General features: G+C 38.0%; 1 protein-coding gene across 2 annotated transcripts in view; it reads left to right on the top strand.

The window, feature by feature from the left end:
* SPOCK1 (sparc/osteonectin, cwcv and kazal-like domains proteoglycan (testican) 1) overlaps positions 1-17876 on the top strand; it is a 301385-nt gene that overhangs the window by 79368 nt on the left and 204141 nt on the right. The window lies entirely within an intron of this gene.

Raw genomic sequence — 17876 nt, 5'->3', positions numbered from 1 at the left:
AAATTCTACTTTTGGTAATGTTACTATCCTGTAGCATTAACTGGGCAGTGTGAGTGCAACTGAAGAACCTCTGCCAGGATCTGTTTCGGTGGATGTATAGAACATAATGGTATTGATTATGAAAAAATTCCCAGAATTAAATGGGTGGTGATTGGGACAAAGAGATGTTTTCTGTTTTCTCCACACTTCAATTCATGATCTCTTGCTCCTGCTGCCTTGGGTGCATTTTCCATAAGAAGTTGCTTGGATAGCCTGGATTTTGAAAGAAAACTACCTTTTCACTTCTAAATTAATGTGCTTTGCTTCAGGACGTACCTGGGCTATGTCCTGTGCTGGGAGAACTGGAAGTGTTATTGTTCCTGTGTGGCAGTCCTTCGAAAGCAAACGGAGACTTTGCTTTCTGTTGTGGGTTTTTTTACTTCTACAAAATAATTGTCTATTGGGAAGTTAATGTCCTGTAAGGTTGCGTGGGAATGAAGAGCACTTATTCTGAAGATATGCTCTTTATGCTCACAAAACCTGTAAGTTGGGTTACTGTCATAAGAACAACTGGTTGGTTTTCCTGAGGAATTATTTGTGTTGTATGCAGACAGGACTTCAATTAACTTGGCAGATAACCACAAATCAAATATGCTTTTGGAAGTACTAGAAGAAACGATAATTGATCTTTTCTCAAAATACTTGTTTCTCAAGCCAAGCTGCATTAGGCTGGTGGTCATTAGTTGTGCAAGTTTGCTGGAATGGTTTAAAGTGTATGTCGCTCACTGCCTTTTGAGCGTGATCTTCTCTATTAGTAATGATGAATCAGGGATGAGCAAAAGTCTGAAAGGAAAATAAAGCTGTTTGTGAAGCATAACGGAACTCAAATACAAGGAAAACTGCAGCAGACTCAACTTGAAAACCATTGCTATGAGAACCGAGTACCCTTTAGGAAAAGCTATTTGCAAACAGCTCGCTTTTTCACACACAACCCCAGTCAGCAGCCAGGATACAGCAAAGCAGTGAATCTCCAGAGCTTCTGGGCTGTGTATTCATGTCTCTGCTTGAGAAAGGCTGCCAACATCAATATTGATGATGCTGTCCATTCCAAAATACACTATATATGTCACAGTTTTGTGCCAGTCGAATCAGCTGACAGTGAATGCAGTGCATGTGCTAGAGCACAGTGAGGGATTGTGAGGGAGAATTCTAAGTTTCTCCCAAAAGTTTTCTACAAAAGGACATTTTCCTTGAGCAATATGCTAGAGGGTGATGGGAAGGTATTTGATTTTCAGAGATTGTCTGTATTCTGGTCAAAAATCCATGGAATTTTTCATGTTATCAAAAGATGCCCTTTCTGTTGTCTTTGTTCAACACACACACACGCACACCCCAACCCAGAGTTGTTTATATGCTCTATAAAAAAAAAAAAAGTTAAGACAAATGCAAAATATATTAAAGGCAGATTTTTGGGAGATGTAATCTGCTAGTCAATGCTTTGTTAATATATAGCTGAAAATCTGCACCTGCAGAGTATAAATAAATGACAATAATATACAGTACATTATCAAAGCTTAGCTATTTCCTCATAAAGGATGAGACATGAAGATTTGTTTTTGTTAGCATTCCTGTCATAGTCTTTTTGTATATATGATTACACCAATCAGCAAAGTCTATGTATGGAAAAGGTTGAGTCTGCATTTTTAGCCTAGTGTCCCTTAGGTTCTATGAGATCCTAACAGATGAAGATTTTGCCAGCTTTTTCAAATTTGTAGGGAAAGTAATTCCTTTTGCTAGTGAAAGACACCAGAATGTCACTGTTGATGGTTAGAAATCAAAACTAGACATAGTCAGACTAGCAATAACATTCTTAAAGAGTGGGAATTAACCAGGAGATATCCAGTTGCTTCTCAGTCATGAGAAATCCTTAAAATGGAACTGGATGTCTTTGTTTGCAGTTTAGGCTGCAGTGGGGATAGAGATTCTGAGTTTAATACTGAAAATACTGAAATTTAACATTATAGGTGATAATCTTTCAGTCAAGTTTTTATTAGCAGGGCAGTTGCTACCTTATTTTATGCAAGACGTGAGTGTCGTAAGAGGGCCCTATAACAATATAGTAAACTTTATTTTAAAGTCACAGACTGTGGTGTTCCTGCATAATGAGGCAGACAGTCATTTTGAAAATAATTTTAAAAGGTCGATTTTCACTTTTTTTGCATGGAAAATGTGCCAACTTTTTCAGCGCTTCTGGATTCATAGACCTCACCATGGTCTGTTACAGTACTTTAGTCTGATTTTCTGCATTACCGTTTGAGAGGAACATAGTTCTTCAGCATCTTTTCTGGCATCATTATGCATCTGTTTGTTTATATTGCAATTTTATTGGAGATCTCAAGTCAGGAGTGGAGTTTCTACATGCTGGACAAAAAAAAAGTAAAAGAAAATCCACAAGATTTAGTATTAGTCTCTATTTCTAGTATAGTAACTACTTTTTTCCATTGAATGAGCAGTCAGTGTTTTGGCTTCAACCTTATGGCTTTTTATTTCACCTCACACAGCTGTTGTATGCTTTTTGTTTCCCAAGATCATATTCTGGTTTTCAAGACTTTTCCTTGTGGTTCAAGGTGTGTCTGCTTTTGAGTTGGTTTATATCAAATTGCCTCCATTCCTTTAATGCAGGATAACCCAAATCTGATTGAAATTACTCAAACTTTCCATTGCTTGTCATTTGAGTGTCACTTCTAATCATCACAGTGGCTGAGGTCTAGCTCTGGCTTTATCTGTGAAGACTTTATCACTACCAGACTTGCTCTGTTTCCTACGTTCTAGGAAAGATACTGCTATTCCCTCTTTTTTTTTTCCCCTTTCAGAATAAAGTGTATGTCTTCATTAATTGCTGTTGACATCACAGAAATCTCACGGTCTTCTGTAATGTAGAAGATTAATAATTTTTCTGTCTACTGTTAATAATCAAATAAGGCAATCGAGTGCAACTGTCCTCAGATTCTTTCACAGAAGTGCACAAAGGAAGCTACATGTGTCTGTTTTTCCCCACGACATTCCATACTGTTTAACTGTTTCTAGATTTGTGGCATATTGTGGCACATTACACCTTTTTGGTCCCAGTTTTTAATTAGGGCTGCCTTTGTCTGTGACCAACCTGTATATTATAGAACTTCTGTCTTTATTGTCTGTGTGCATGATTAAGAGAAGGAAGCAACACTGCAATCTGTTCACTGGTGTTTCTTACAGTCATAGTAAATGAAGGCAGCACCAGACATCAAAGAAGTCCTGTTTTGTTAGAGCATGTGTTATCTCTGTGTTAGAAAATAGTAAATTTATTGAGAGAATAGCTCTGTATTTGGTATGTAATTCAAAAAAAAAAAAAAAAAAAAAAGGAAGAAGAAAGAAAGAACAAGCTGGGTGTAACATTTGGGAGAGGGAGATGTGTCCCTGAGAATTGTTTTAGCACCACTCCATGATGAACTCAGACACCTCAGAGTCAGACTAGGTTCGTAGAAGCAGCCTCAACTCCTATGCCTTCAAGGTTTGGTCAGCTCTCCTCACCTGGCTGTCAAAATTTCAGCAAATCTGTTCTGCAGGAACATTTAGCTTCTTTTTGAACACTGCAGTGCAATATATTCACTGTTCTGTCCTGGTTTTTTATTTTATCAAATTCTCTTTTCATGCTTATGATAGGTTAGCCATCATCAGAAAGTTATCTCTGATGTTTGTTGATCAAGAGCTTATGCTGCAAAGGAAAGGGAACTGTCAAGTTATTTTTGTTTGTTGGGAAATACATGCCTTGGTTGTTATCAGATGTGATACCCAGGGTTGTGTTAGGATCTAGCCATTCGCTTTGCTGCACCAGGTGATAAAGCCAAACTAATATCTTTAAAAAATAAAAAGAAAGATCCTTTTTCTTTCCTGTTTGGTTTTTTTTTTTTTTTTTTTTTTTTGGTGTTCCTCTCAGGTAGCAGACAGCTAGCAATTTAAATGAGTTGGGTTTATGGATGGCTGTAGAAGCTGTTTTCATTCACACCCTGTGTATATCCATCAGCTGCTCTGCAGCATTTTACTGCAGCAGCAGGGGAACGGCTAATCAGGCTCATCCCAGTGGAGTGCTGGGACGGGATGGGGAGGGCTGGGCTCTGGGCTTGGAAATGTGCTGGAACAAGAAGAGTCTGGAACTTGAGCAGTCAGAGGCATATTATGTGAGTAATCACCCCCACCAAACATGCATATTAAAACCCCTGGAGGTTTAATATGAAATTAAATGTACTTTCCTACATTTTGGTTGGTTTTGTGTATTTTAAGGGCAAAAATTGCTTATGGCAAAAATTAAGTACCCATTGAAAAATTTGCAGACTGTATCTAATGAAATCAGACTTCCCTCATATCACGGCAACTGAATATATAACAATACTCCATGTTTTTTCATCTCCAAATCACTTTCAAGTGTAGAATCAATCATCATGCCACTCTGCTGCTGTGGGTACTTTACTCCAATTGCTAAAGAGAATATTGTAGTAAATAAACAATGTTAAGAACTTGCTTAGCATACAAAAGGGGAGGCAGTCACACTTAAAAACAAAGAAAATTGTTTTAAGTAGGATTTGGTATTTTGTGGATTTATATGAATTTGACCCAGGAGATGAGAGGTCCCCAGTCCACCCTCCAGAGTCTTTGTGAAATTACCTTATTTTGACTGATGAGCTAAAATGGATAATGTTGATATATGAGGCACCCAGTATAGAGTGATTCTTGCTTTGGAAGCAAATCTATGTTGCATTTACATCCAGCCCTGGTCTCTTCCTCTTCCATCTCAGGCTGTTTTGCTATGCATTCCAGAAAAGCCAAGCATACTCTATGACACCCAGGTGGCACATCTGTGCTCCTACTTCACTTGCCCCTGGGGCCAGCAGAGTCCAGTGCAACCTGTGCAGGAGACCTGTCCTGGGAGCAGATATGTGTGTGCATATCTCTGCATCTGATCTGCCTGCAACCTTACGGGATCCCTGCCACATTTCACATCTCAACTGTTTTATCTGTATGTAGCATTTTGCACCCAAACTCATCTGCACCTGCCCCACACCATGTTCCCAGCCTCGTGCTGTTTGCTGATGAACTGCTGCTCACCCTTCTGTCAGAACCCCTTTGCCATCCAGGGCTGCCAGAGATGTCATACGGTATTGTCACAGTCCATCCTCTGCATCCCTCTCTCCTTCTCCACTTTGTCTTGTTGCAAAGAGAAGGAATGTGCCTGCATTCAGGGGGCTGCTTCTTCATGCTGGTAAATCACAGGCTGACCACCACTGCTATGTGTGTTTTCGTGAAGGAACTAATGTAAAATAAACCGAAAAAAGTGGCAATTTAGCAAAGGTGTTTTGCAATCTTTCAGCATAAAAGAAGAGAGACTTGACAGTTTTAATAATACATTGGAAGTAATCATGGATTAGAAGCACTTGGAGGATTTCTTCCTAGTGAACTGGAAATTTTAATCCATTGAATGAAAAAAATATAATGTTATTGCCTGGCTAGAATGAACTGAAACTAGATTCTGATATATCCAATATGGGTATACTGGAATTGCCATAAACTGAGAGTGTTACATTCAGAACTTACTGGCAGGAAGTTGTTGAGGTCTGTCCCATAGGATTGCATTGTAGCACCCATCCAACTTTCTGAAGGTAAATTCTTTGGCTCAGTTTTCACAGAACTATTGGATGATTAAATCTTCAAACAAAGAAACTACAGTCTGGTTTGGATTTGTCTAAAAGCCAACATTTTCTGGTTTTGAAATCTAAAGTAGGAGGCAATCTATTATCTGGCTGATGAATACTTTAGGTAGAAATAACCAGTGACCATCGGAATGTCAAAAAATATGTGACGAATCTGAAAGGATGGTAAAGAAAGGCAAGATTCTGCAAGTACCCCCTAAATAATAAATTCAAGTTTGAAGGAAGTTCCTTCAAACTTTTCTTTTCTTGCCAGATATGTAACAGATATGTAACATTCCTTGTTTTTTCTCTACAGCATCAACAAATCATGAACCAGTGCTTTTGCCAATACTGTTGCTGCAGGTGACCAATATATACAGAAAGAAATCTTATGCTTAAGCTTAGGAGGAAGCCTTGTAAATGCTTAGCATGATTTTCTGTTATTTGTATAGAAATAAATTAGGCATTAATAGTTAGTCCATATTCTGCTCTCGTTTCTATCATGTTTACATCTGTCCTAGTCTGCTAATTTCAGTTCATGTACTCCTGGTTTATACTGCTATATAGAGAATATAATCTGTCCCAGTGAGTGCAAAGTAAACAAAGAGAAATAGGTAATTAAAGATATCAAGGACATATAGGAGACAGAAACCCTAGTGAGAATCCATCAAACGCGTCAGGACAGACAGTGAAAAATCATGGTATCTAGATGACAGCCAGAAGTGAAATAGAAAGCAGAATAGGAGTTGTTTTTCTAAAACACGTTGAAAAAATGCCAGTGTGAAAGATAGTAAGTGAGAGTACATTGGAGATACCAGTTGTGAAAAGCCAAAAGGCCAGAATAAGTTCATAGTAGGAGGATATCCTGAAGATCGAGTTATAAATATTTGGATGAAAATGGGAGAGAGACAAAAGACAGTAAATGTAAATTGTCTGTTTCTAAAAAATTTTACATGGGTGGAAAACCAGTGTAAAGTTGGAAGAAATTTAACAGATTAATGACAGCAAATGGTTTTTTAGCCTGATTGATTGCAAAGCCAAGAAGAAAATCTGAGCCAAGGTGAAGAAACATAGGTAATGAGAATTCTCTTAGGGAGTTGCATACTAGAGTTGAAGCAGTAGGCACAGAACAAAAACAACTGCTAACAATCTTCAGTAGACCCTCATTCTGCTGCTGGAGTCACCAGCAGAGAAATCTTTACAGCGTTTGTAAAATGTAGAACCAATGAACCTTGCAGAAAGAAATAAAAGATATACAGGTAATTGTGCAGTTCTCTTTAATGTTAGTACAAACCTTCAGGACAAAAGCTGTAAATTTGCAGAGGTACTCAGAAGATGCTGAAGGTCTTAAAATACAGAATTATGAAGATTTATGATTAATGACTTTTTGCCTCCCCACATTTTTTTGAGATTTTGATGATTTTTTGAGGCAGGGATTTTAGATTATCCATGCAAAGCTAGATACAATAAACTCTAAACCAGTAAGTGGAGACAGTTTTGAATGAAGGGAAAAGGCTGCAGTTGAAAACATAATGACACAGATACGGTAAGTAGGAAAACACACTGCAGGGTCACACCTTATAGTGGCAAAGAATCACACAGAATATTGAATATGATTATTTGAGATGTCTAAGTGTATTGACGTAGTGTGAGTTTTTAAAAAATGAAAGGCTGCATTTTTGAAACCTATCTGTAGATATAGGGAAGAGGGGATTATACTGACTGTAACGTGGCCAAATAAAACAGTACTGGATCATGCAGGGATGCCAGTGTCGGGTGTATCTTTATTCATCCTGAGCAGATGTGAGACTCATTGTGGCCATTATGTTCACACTCTTACTGGCTCTTGTCATGATTAATGAGACTTGATTTTTGAAAGGATAGTTACAGATGTATAATAATGCCTTCCAGCAAAATTCAGGATGTATCAGTCTTTCTTGGAGGTGAACTATAGATGTATTCTCAGAGGAGAGTCTGTTATATGCAAAAGAATGATTAAAAAATCCAGAATATGGTCTATTGGCAGCTGGTTCTTGAGGTCCTTATTTGCACTCATGCTACTGTGTTGTACTTCACTTTCTGGATTCATCTCTCACCCAAGCCAGGACAGCGTCAGACTTTCCCATCACTCTTCAGTTAGTAAGTTAGTCATTTCAGCCCACAACAGTCCAGCTCATATATCTAGAACTCTTAATCATCCAATATTTAATCAGGATCTGTTTTGGTCCTCAAAGGTCCTAAAATCAGTGTACAGTGAGCATAGGGCATTTCTTCAGCAGCATTTTAGTTTGCATCAAAGTATGCCATGGAAGCAAGCCTCCCAGCTGTCTCCAGTTACTGTGGTGTTATTTGCACTGCAGAGCACATGAAATGGATTCCTTATTGATGAAAGGAGAAACCAGCCGTGCTTTGAGATATGTCTACCTAATGACCAAGAGATCAGTTCAGGGGGCAGACTGAAGCAAAGTGTGAAACTTCATGTTCAGAGCAGTGGTTGGATTCTCAGCATGAATTTCCGTTCTGCAAATCCACCCCTGGGACACCGTGCTGCCTTTTGATGGAGATGTCAGAATCTGGGCTGTAGAAGCCTTGTTACACCTGTTCTTCCCTTTCATAACATATATCTGCAAACCTGCTTGTGCAAATTGCAAAACAACCAATACATTAAACCCTCATTTGCATTTTATTAACTGATCATGGGATTCTAACATGAGAACACGTGTATGCAGCCTCCAGGCTGGTGCTAAGGACTCAGTTTCCTTTTAAGCATCCACTGTAAAGCTGTGGCAGCCTTAATGTCTCCATGTGGTTAACCATAATTTTCTGAGGACTAGACAAACTGGGAGATTTTAGAGAGTCTCATATAGGGCAGACTTTTCCAATCCTCAAGCTGGTATTAAAATTCTCTACGATATTTTTCATTTGGCTGGATTTTTGTCTTTTCATTTCAGGTTGCAGTTTCCCTCACAAACACGTCTCAAAATATGTTTGTGAAAATGAGTTCACCTCTGTTGAAATATTCTACCAGCTCATATTATCTTTGACTGAGCTGACAAATGGCTTGACAGCATTCCTGGAATCTGCCAAAATACAATTTCAGAAACGACAATGCCAAGCGAGGTAATAATCTAAATGAATATCACTGCAGCTGTGCATTCACATTCCTGACTTTCTTTAATTCAGTTAGAACCAGGCCAGTCCCATTTTTCCATTACTTGTGACACTCACTCATGAATAAAGTCGAGATTTAGTTTAGCAGCATGAAAAATTGTTTATGACGAGCACTTAAGGGATATATTCATTAATGTGGTCACTAAAAACAGGAAAAAAAATATTTTTTTTTTCTAGAGCTGGTTAGATTACTTGTAAAGCATCTGCCTCAAACCTTTTTGTAGTACAGTCCATGGAACAAGGAAAAGAATTGGCTTAAAATGTGTATGGTGTTGAACAGAAAAATGTTGAGGTTTACTCACTGTAATCTTAATAAATGTGTGAAATTCATAATAAACTTGTGTCTGTGTTGGAAGGAGGGTTCATGTTTCTGGAGATCTTCAGCTCATTTACTTAATCTTATATTCTGTAGATGCAGCTGCTCTCTAAGATATTTATTTCTTCTGATTTTACATCTCTGAGGTTTGGAGATTAGTTACACTGCATCTTTGAACTATTTTCTAAGTTTTTAGAATTAAATAGCTGTACTAGACCTCAGGTGTGAAATTACAGCTGATCAAAATTCAAATGTTCACTTGTTCCTTAAGAAGACTTTGCGACCTTCAGTACTCTTCAGATGTCTTGGTGCTGTTTTTTGGGGGTTCTATTTTTTGTTAAAATGTTGTTTTGGTTTGCTTTTGACTCATTTCATGATTTAATCCCTCTAACAGTGAGCAGCTGTAGTGTCTGGAGATCAGGAACATACTTTGTTTACAGCAGAACAGTTCAAAAATGCCTTTTTGAGATCTGCGAGCTGTATATTCTCTTGAGCCATGCCCACTTGGTCAGAAGGTTCCTGAGATTGCAAAATAAAGTTTTGCTGCATCTTACTTTCTCATGTCATTGTTCATTCCATACCCCATTCCATACTGACCTTTTAGCGCTGACGTACAGAGGCGCATGTTCTGGTAAGTTCAAGAGTGCATTACATCTCCCTACAGGAGACTTTCAGATCTCTGTCCTTGATCCAAGGAGCATGCTCCTGTAAAAAATCAAAGGTCACTTAGTCTTCTCAGTTTGTTCGGAAGAACTTAGCTTGAGTCCTGCTTTATTTTCATAATCACAGTTATGGAAGCTTAATACAATATATAGTTCATATTTTTAATTTATCGTTTTCTGAGCAGCTCTGAACGTGTCAGTAATTGACAGCGTTCACGCTGAATATTGTTTTGGAGAGTGCATTGGGTGAAATTCCCTATGTACACAATTAAGAATTTTAAATGATAAACCAGGAGACAATGAAAGCATAAATTAAATGGCCAAAATTTCTGAAGTTATGTGACACCTGTATAGCATGTTTGAGTCTTTCTGCTCACTTGTTTGTCATGATTCTGAAGCGAAGTGGAAATATGGTTTGAGCATAGCTGGCATAATAATGTCTGTTAGTATAGCAATTTGTAACTGATGTAATGATGTTTCTGTGACAGTAGTTGTGGGATGAACGCTATGGGCTTATCTGAAAGTGGTAAATCATACCCCATCATGAAATTAGATTATCAAAATCCTGAGAATTTAGGTTTATATCTGAATTCTTATTTCTTTGAGAGCAGCATCCTTTTGTGAATATGTCTCTGGATATTCAGAAATTTAGTTATCTAACTAATCCACATGGAATATTTAAGCAGTATGAGATAGGTTGGAACAATATTGATTATTCTGTCATTTTCTGGACCTGCTGTACAGGCTATGAGGGGTCACATCTCCCACCTTGAGGGGAGGATACTAAGATGGTTACAGTGATCTAGTGGAGTAAGATCTTTATCCAGTAATTATGATGTTGCCTTTGGTTTGGACTCTCTCATGAATACAGGTGTGCAAATTAAGCTATTAGATCATCTTTTTCATTGCAAATGCAAGTAGAACTCTAGTTTGATTTATGTGGATTAAAATGTTGGGCATGGATATGAAGTTGCCTTTGGACAGTGTTCTGTGGACTTCTTGAGAACAAATTATGCACAAATTGGGCAGTCAGGTGCTGTTTCCACTAAAAAAAATAGAATCAATGCATATGGAAATCTTTTTACTGCAGACGCTAACAGCCTTGGCATTTAAATCCCACTGGAGCCATTACTGCAGTTTAGCTATCTTTTGCCTGGACTAGAATATTTTGTTTCTTTGGCCTTTTTATCTTACTTTTTTTTCCTTTTTTTTTCTTTTTTATTGATTATTTGAGCTAAATCTTTTGAAATACAATTCCAACAAAAACTGTTTCTTGCCAAAATACTATTGCTTCAACCAGATGGCAAGAAGCAATCATTTATGAAAGGTAAGTTTTTGTTATTGTTGCTTTACAGCTGACACTAAAAATTAGTTTCTTAGTATTCAGAGCAATCTGTTTTATTTCATCCGTTTAAGAGATTATTAAGACACTGTCACTAAAATGTTACGTTCGTGCACCTCCTGTTTTTTTTTAGGAAGTGTGTAGAAATAACACAAGTCTGTGAGTAACAAAACCGAGTCATGAGGGACTTTAATCAACCAGGCCCAACTATTATAGAAAACCCTATCACATGATAACTTTTATAAACTGATCAAGTTATTTAAAATAACCCACTATATGATCAAGTTGTTGGTGATAAACAAAGTGAGGAGCACTTTCTTGAGGGAGGACAGGATTTCTGCAGCTGCTGCAAGTATTTAGCTGTTTGGTTTCCATGAAGCTTGCTGTCAGTTTGCCGTAATGATTTTTGATGTTGTGTTCTCTTTGGTTAGAATGGATAAGATGCCAGAGAGTATTAACTAAATGATATTATAAACTGGAATGGAAAGCACACATTTGTAATGGCTCATATGGTTTCTGATCTGAAAATATGTACAAATGTCTCACACAGCAACTGGTTATTTCATAGACTACTTGACCATGACTGCTTTTTCATGCTGCAGTTCTAAGAAATTTCAAATCCTGAGACAAGGGCTGCAAAGTTGTCCTTTTCCACAGCAGCAGGGCTGGTTTGATTTCACGTTTTGCAAAGGTTTTTCTCAACAATACTTGGAGCTAGATTTTTCTTGAAACTGCAAATGAAATAAAACCATGTGTTTTCACATTTTGTATATATGCTCCCAGGGACTGTTCATTGCTTATAATTCAATGTAATTCATACAGTCTCTTTCCAGGCATTAGTTATACATTTAAAGAAGTAATTGTAAAGCCTTAAAACATAATAACTAGTTTAACTTTATAGATCTCGGAAAATTGCGTCACAAATTATCAAAGTTAGATAATGTGATTTTATTCAACTGCCGTTTGTTCCCTTGTATGTTTTAACCACTGGGATTTGTCTATCTGTGTGGAATATCAGTACGGTTTTATTAATAACTTTTATTTTATAACTTTGACATTAGGAGAATTATTGCTTTATCTCATAATGAGATTATTCCCATAACAGTAAGTTAAAAAAAAATAAATCACATGACTCAAAACAGATTTCTAGATTTCTGAAGACCTCTTGTAAAATAAAACAAGAAATAACTCTATGTATTTGATCATTATGCAAACTGTTATTCACTGTTCTCATATGTGAAAGCCCTGGTAGTATTAGGATTCTTTTATGTGGATGTTGTTCTCCAGATACAACCCCCAAATGTTCAGCTAAAAAGGGCCACTGAGTCTGTCACAAACAGCTGCTGCAAATGTACTCTCAGAGCAACAAGGATACTGCAAGTGAAGTAACATTGCCAATGGCTTTATAACCTTCAAGCTTAATGTGTTTGGCTTTCAAGCTGCCTAAAAACAATTGCATTCAAAGTATGTAATTTGAGTCTTTGAATGAAAATTAAGATGCGGAAAGAGTTTAGTAGCTCTCCTTTCAAGGTATGTTTTAAATAGAACACCTGTTGAGAATATGATTTATTAACAATACTGTTCTGTCTATAGAGGGAACCTGCAGGGGGGCATTCTTCACCAATATTCACAATAATAATCTTAGATAAAGGCACAGTGGTTTTGATAAGTGGAAAACAAGCAAATAATCAGGTGAGAAAGCAACACTAGGCCAGGTTCTCAACTTGGGAGTCTTTAATTCATGTGGCAGGCACTTGTGTTATTTTTGTGCGTTAGTTGGAACCTTCTAAGGATCCCTGAATGCATGCGTAGTGTTAGTTCAGAGATCAGAAATAATGTTGCTTTAAGGAATTTCACCTGGAAGGAGGGGAATATATTTCTGTAATCTGTGGCTCTGCTTCTCGCTTCCAGTTTGGGTGCTCCTCAGTTGGTGAAAGTGGGAGTTAATGATTCCCAGGGCTGCTTTTATCTGTGTTCTGTGCTGAAGCTGCTGCACAATTTAAGTAGTTCCTCTCGGGTCAAACTGAGAACATGCACCAAGCTCATAGGGAAGAAGGCGTGTGTATTTCCTACCTAAGAAGTAAAAAACCCCATTGATCTTGACTGTATTTTCCCAGTCCTCTGAAAACTGTGTAACTCCATTGACTTGAGTATGTTCCATGGCAGTTTTCTAACTGGGTTATATAAATTCCATGGCCAATAATACAAGTACCAAGTATCGTTTCATCAGTGGGATCTCTCAAGCTTATTTTGCTGAAATATGTTTGTTCTCTGGTCTCCCATGAGGGTGCTCAGCTTTGCTGCTCTATACGTCCCTGCTTGGATTTGGGTCCTTGGGTGGGGTGAGACCTCTTTGGTAGGGAGCCCACAAACAGCTGCTGCAATCTGGACCTCTTGCTGCCTTGGCCACCTTGTGGAGCTTCACTCCTTTTTGTCCCAGAATTCCGGTGCTTTCCTCTTCCTCTTCCTTTTCCTTGTCTCCTGTTTGCCACCTACACCTTCCTTCCCACACAGTCCTGTTCTGAATAAGTGATTTTCAAGTTAATTTACTGTCTAGCACTGGGAACCCTGCCTGAAGTTCAGAAGCTGAATCAACCATGTTTGTTGTGATGGACAGGGAATTCTGGTTAAGTAGGGATTTGCATAAACACGCTGTAGGCATCGGAGTGTAATCACAGAGTAACCAGAGAAATCAGAAACTCTCAAGTGTCTGGGAAAAAATGCTGGAGAGAGTAGGACCTTGCACATTTATTCAGGGGTCAGTAACTATTGAGCTTCTCTGCAGATTGCCCCAGGATCTGATTGCCTGAGGAAATTGTTTCAGCTGAGACAGTAAATCATCACTGCGATACTTCTGATCCTCAGGCCTTGTTAGGAGTATCCCACTGCCTATTTTCCCTCAGTCCTAATTCCTCCCTCCACTTGCTGCCTCTCTGAGAGCCACGGTGGGGGCCTTTTGCAAAGGTCATGGAAGGGGAACTTGTGACTGGATAAAAAATGCATTGAATGTGACTGTGCAGTGCCTCTAAGACAGTTCTGTGTGGCTGAGGCACTGTAGCCTGTGGGTCTGTGTTGTTAATTTACAACACAAGCAACCAAATAATGTTCTGTTTTTCAATCTGGTCTTGGAGTTGTGGCATCTGTGACAGTATAGGACATCCAACACAGCAAGGATCAGTGAGTCAGGGAGACTCCTGAGTTTTACCTTTCTGGACTTGTGAGAGCTTTCAGCATAACCTGATAGGGCTGGTGGGACATACTTAAATGTGGAAAAACTTGATGGAAGTGAAGTTAGTAAGAATTATTTAACTCTGGGCAGAGATAAGAGGCTTTTTAGCACATGCTAATGAGTGGAAGAGGTGAGGCAGAAGTGATAATGGATTTCTAAAGTTAGTCTATTAAAAGGACGAGCAAAGAATAATCTTTCTTTTTTCTCAGTTTTAGGTATTTCAGCACAAGGCAGAGCAGACAGTTGTGTGATTGTTCCAGCCACCCAAATACATCAGCTGTGTGTGCTGGCACAGCGCTGTGCTAAAGCAGCTCTCTAGCTTCTGGCTCACAGCTGGCACTCATTCATCCTGCTTGAAGCACAAGCAGAGTAAATGAGCATCTGTTTGCCCTCGACATTGTAGACATACCCTCTGGCTTCAGTCTTATGGATAAACAAAGAGTGGGTTTGGGTTTTTTAAGAAATATTTTTAATTCTTACTATATTTGTCTTTTTATCAGAAAAAACAATAGAGCAGCTGGAAGATTTCTGTGCAAAAGGCGATATGATTGAGTTCCAAAGAATGAGGATTCTTATTCTAGCTGACAAGGACTCAGTGGCAACTTATTTTTCAATTATTTTTCAACTTTTTGTTATCTCATTTCTGAAATTTTTGCCATCCCAATGAATCATTGTGACTGTGGGTAAGGAGAGCCTATGCTGAAAGTTTTGCTTGCCACTTTTTTAGCATTGCCTATGGAATCTTCTGGAAAAGTCTTCCAGACAGGAAGTAACAAATCTTCTTTTCTAACATAGCATAAAAAACCCCAACAATCATCCAAAAAGCCTTTTAATTTATGAAAATAAGGTGGAAATGGGCCATATTAAGCAGAAGAAATTATTTTGTGTGTTTGTGGTAGCTGAAGAAAAAGTACATACACTGAGAATTTGAGTCTCATTGGACATCAAGATTGTAATACATGGTCAAGGATCTTTTCTGTGTCATCCAGATCTGAGGACTTAGCTGGATATGTATTTATGGACTTTATATTACTATTAATAAACAGGTATTAATGGATTTAGCATTATATATGATTATATAGATATACCCTTTGTACTATACTTGTTCTTATTCTATGCTAAAGCATTTCATTATTTTTTTATTAATGACTTAGCTACAGTATTCTAGACAGGTCCTGATATCCTCAGACTTTTCATTACACATTGTACTACTTCAGCCTGAAGTGGTTTCTTTCAGGCTCACGACTTCATGTTGCTCACTCTTTAAGTAAGCTCCTTCACTCCTGCCCTTTCTGGGTTTAGTTATCACTCAACTTTTCAAAGGTTTACCCTGCCAGATTGAAAATGAAATACCCACACCACAAGCACTAACGATTCACTAAGCAAAAGCATCGCGTTTGGATGCCTGTTCTCTGATTTCCAGGAGGTGGTTAGAGATGTCTTAACGTGCTTAGGAGTTTGGAGTCCACTATTGACACTGCTGGTCATTAGCTACCATGGGGAAATCTTTATTCACTGAAGTACTCGGTGGATAAAATATTTTCTCTTCCTCTTAAATAAATAAATAATGTGTAATTTGCTGACACACACTATTTGCTTAAAACAGGCGCTAGGCCTTGGGGAGATATTTATGATACAGGCTAGATTGACTTTAGCAAGCAGCAGCTGGTGCTTTCACACTGCTCGGTGTTGGAATGATCTTCTGTACTGCAAGGTAGAGAGGCAGAAAATGCAGCTGCATCGTTCTGGAGCTAATTTTAAAAAAAGCAATGAGCTGGTAATTACCACTTTTCCCAGCTGGTCTATATGAGGGTAAAAGGTTTAATCATAGATGGAGAATGGAAGAGGAAAATACTAAGCAGGCTACAAACCAGTGTTAATAAACATCCCTCCTGGAGATACTTAGAAATTTAAGCTCTTGTTGGCTGGGAGGAGCTGGAAATGAAGATTATCTCCAAAAGGTTATCTGACAGTCCTTGGGGTTACGGCCTTTGGATATGAGTTTCCTCAGGAAGGATCTGTGATGAGGGTTTCATGTGAGCTCATCCGACTCTGTGTGATCTTCCCAGGCCTCAGGGAGGAAACTGAACTCAGCTCGTTCCAAAAGGTACAAAATTAAGGGGATTTTCTATGGAGTTTTTTCAGTCAACATCTCATTTCTGCTTGATTCATACAAATAATTTACATGCTCGATTAATGCAACAAAATATAAATATTTATGCACCCATTTAGCTAATGTTTGGCTCTATTTATAAATATGTGCATCTTGCAAGAGCTTCTCTTTGACAACTAAATAAAGTGAATGCCTGTTTATTAAATTAACAGTGCTTCATTAACTCTTCCAAAATACCAAATCTTTGGTAATAACTAAACCAAAAAGTGACAATCGAGTAGGTTTGGTGGAAATAACTTAAATATTTAAACTTCAGGAGAACAAGAAGCTGCTGTTTCTTGGTTGGTGGGGGAAAAGAGGATAAATCTGTTTGTTTTTAACATTAATTTCATTTTTTAAACTCTATTGTTATTGCAGTGACATGGTAATAGGAGAGAAGAGCAGAAGACCCTAAAACTAGCACATTAATATTTGCTGACTTATCTGATATGACCAACAGGAAATTGTGTCAGACCCAGGTCTAGTTCAAGGTTTGATTTTTGCAAATCAGAACCCAGTCTATGAATTCTGATGAATGAGATATTTGGTAGTTCTGCCTGTAAGAAAATAAGAAAGTTTTTGTGGGCTTTTAAACTAATGCTTTTTAATATGCCCTTTGCATACTTAGTTTACCATATAATCAGTCTCTTGATTGACTTTGCTGATGGCCTATCAATCTAAACTGGCTGGATTTGACACCTAGGTACTGAATGATAAAAGGATATTTTGCTCTTGTTAAGAAACAATAATTTGTTAAGTATGATACAACAAAATGGATTTAAATCACTTGAAATCACGTTTCATCTCATCTTTTGATTGCTCAGAGTCTGGCAATTTATATTTGCTTTGCTAACATTTTTCATTTGTTATAATAATAACTTATTTCTCAGTTAAATTTCCTGAGGGTAAGATCTTGAAGTAGGATTCCATGATGTTAAGTGATGAATGGATATAAACTTGAAAAGACAGCTCCTGTCCCAAGTCTTGCAATTGAATTAGGTCAGAGGATGTCAAAAATGAGCTGGTCTCTGTGAGAGGGCTGGGCAACTTCTAGGGTTTGGGGGTCACGTTTATTCCTGGCTGTGTGCAGAGACCAAGCCAATACAACACATTTATATAGTGCTGGGTTGAGTTAAGTGTCTTGGTTTGTGGTATGAGTTCTCTTTTCATGCGTGATTTTATGTGTGCAGAGTCCATTCAGTTAATTAAAAGATTGACTTAGTCATATGCAGCCACTGAACCATAGGTAAAACCTTTGAAGTGTGAATTCTATGCAAGGAGAAAGATATTTTTAAATATTTG

The sequence above is a fragment of the Calidris pugnax genome, unplaced genomic scaffold (genome assembly GCF_001431845.1).
Source record: "Calidris pugnax isolate Ruff unplaced genomic scaffold, ASM143184v1 scaffold27, whole genome shotgun sequence".
Classification (NCBI taxonomy): Eukaryota; Metazoa; Chordata; class Aves; order Charadriiformes; family Scolopacidae; genus Calidris; species Calidris pugnax.
The sequence above is the reverse complement of the archived record's forward strand: the minus strand, read 5'-3'. Positions and strand labels throughout refer to the sequence as shown.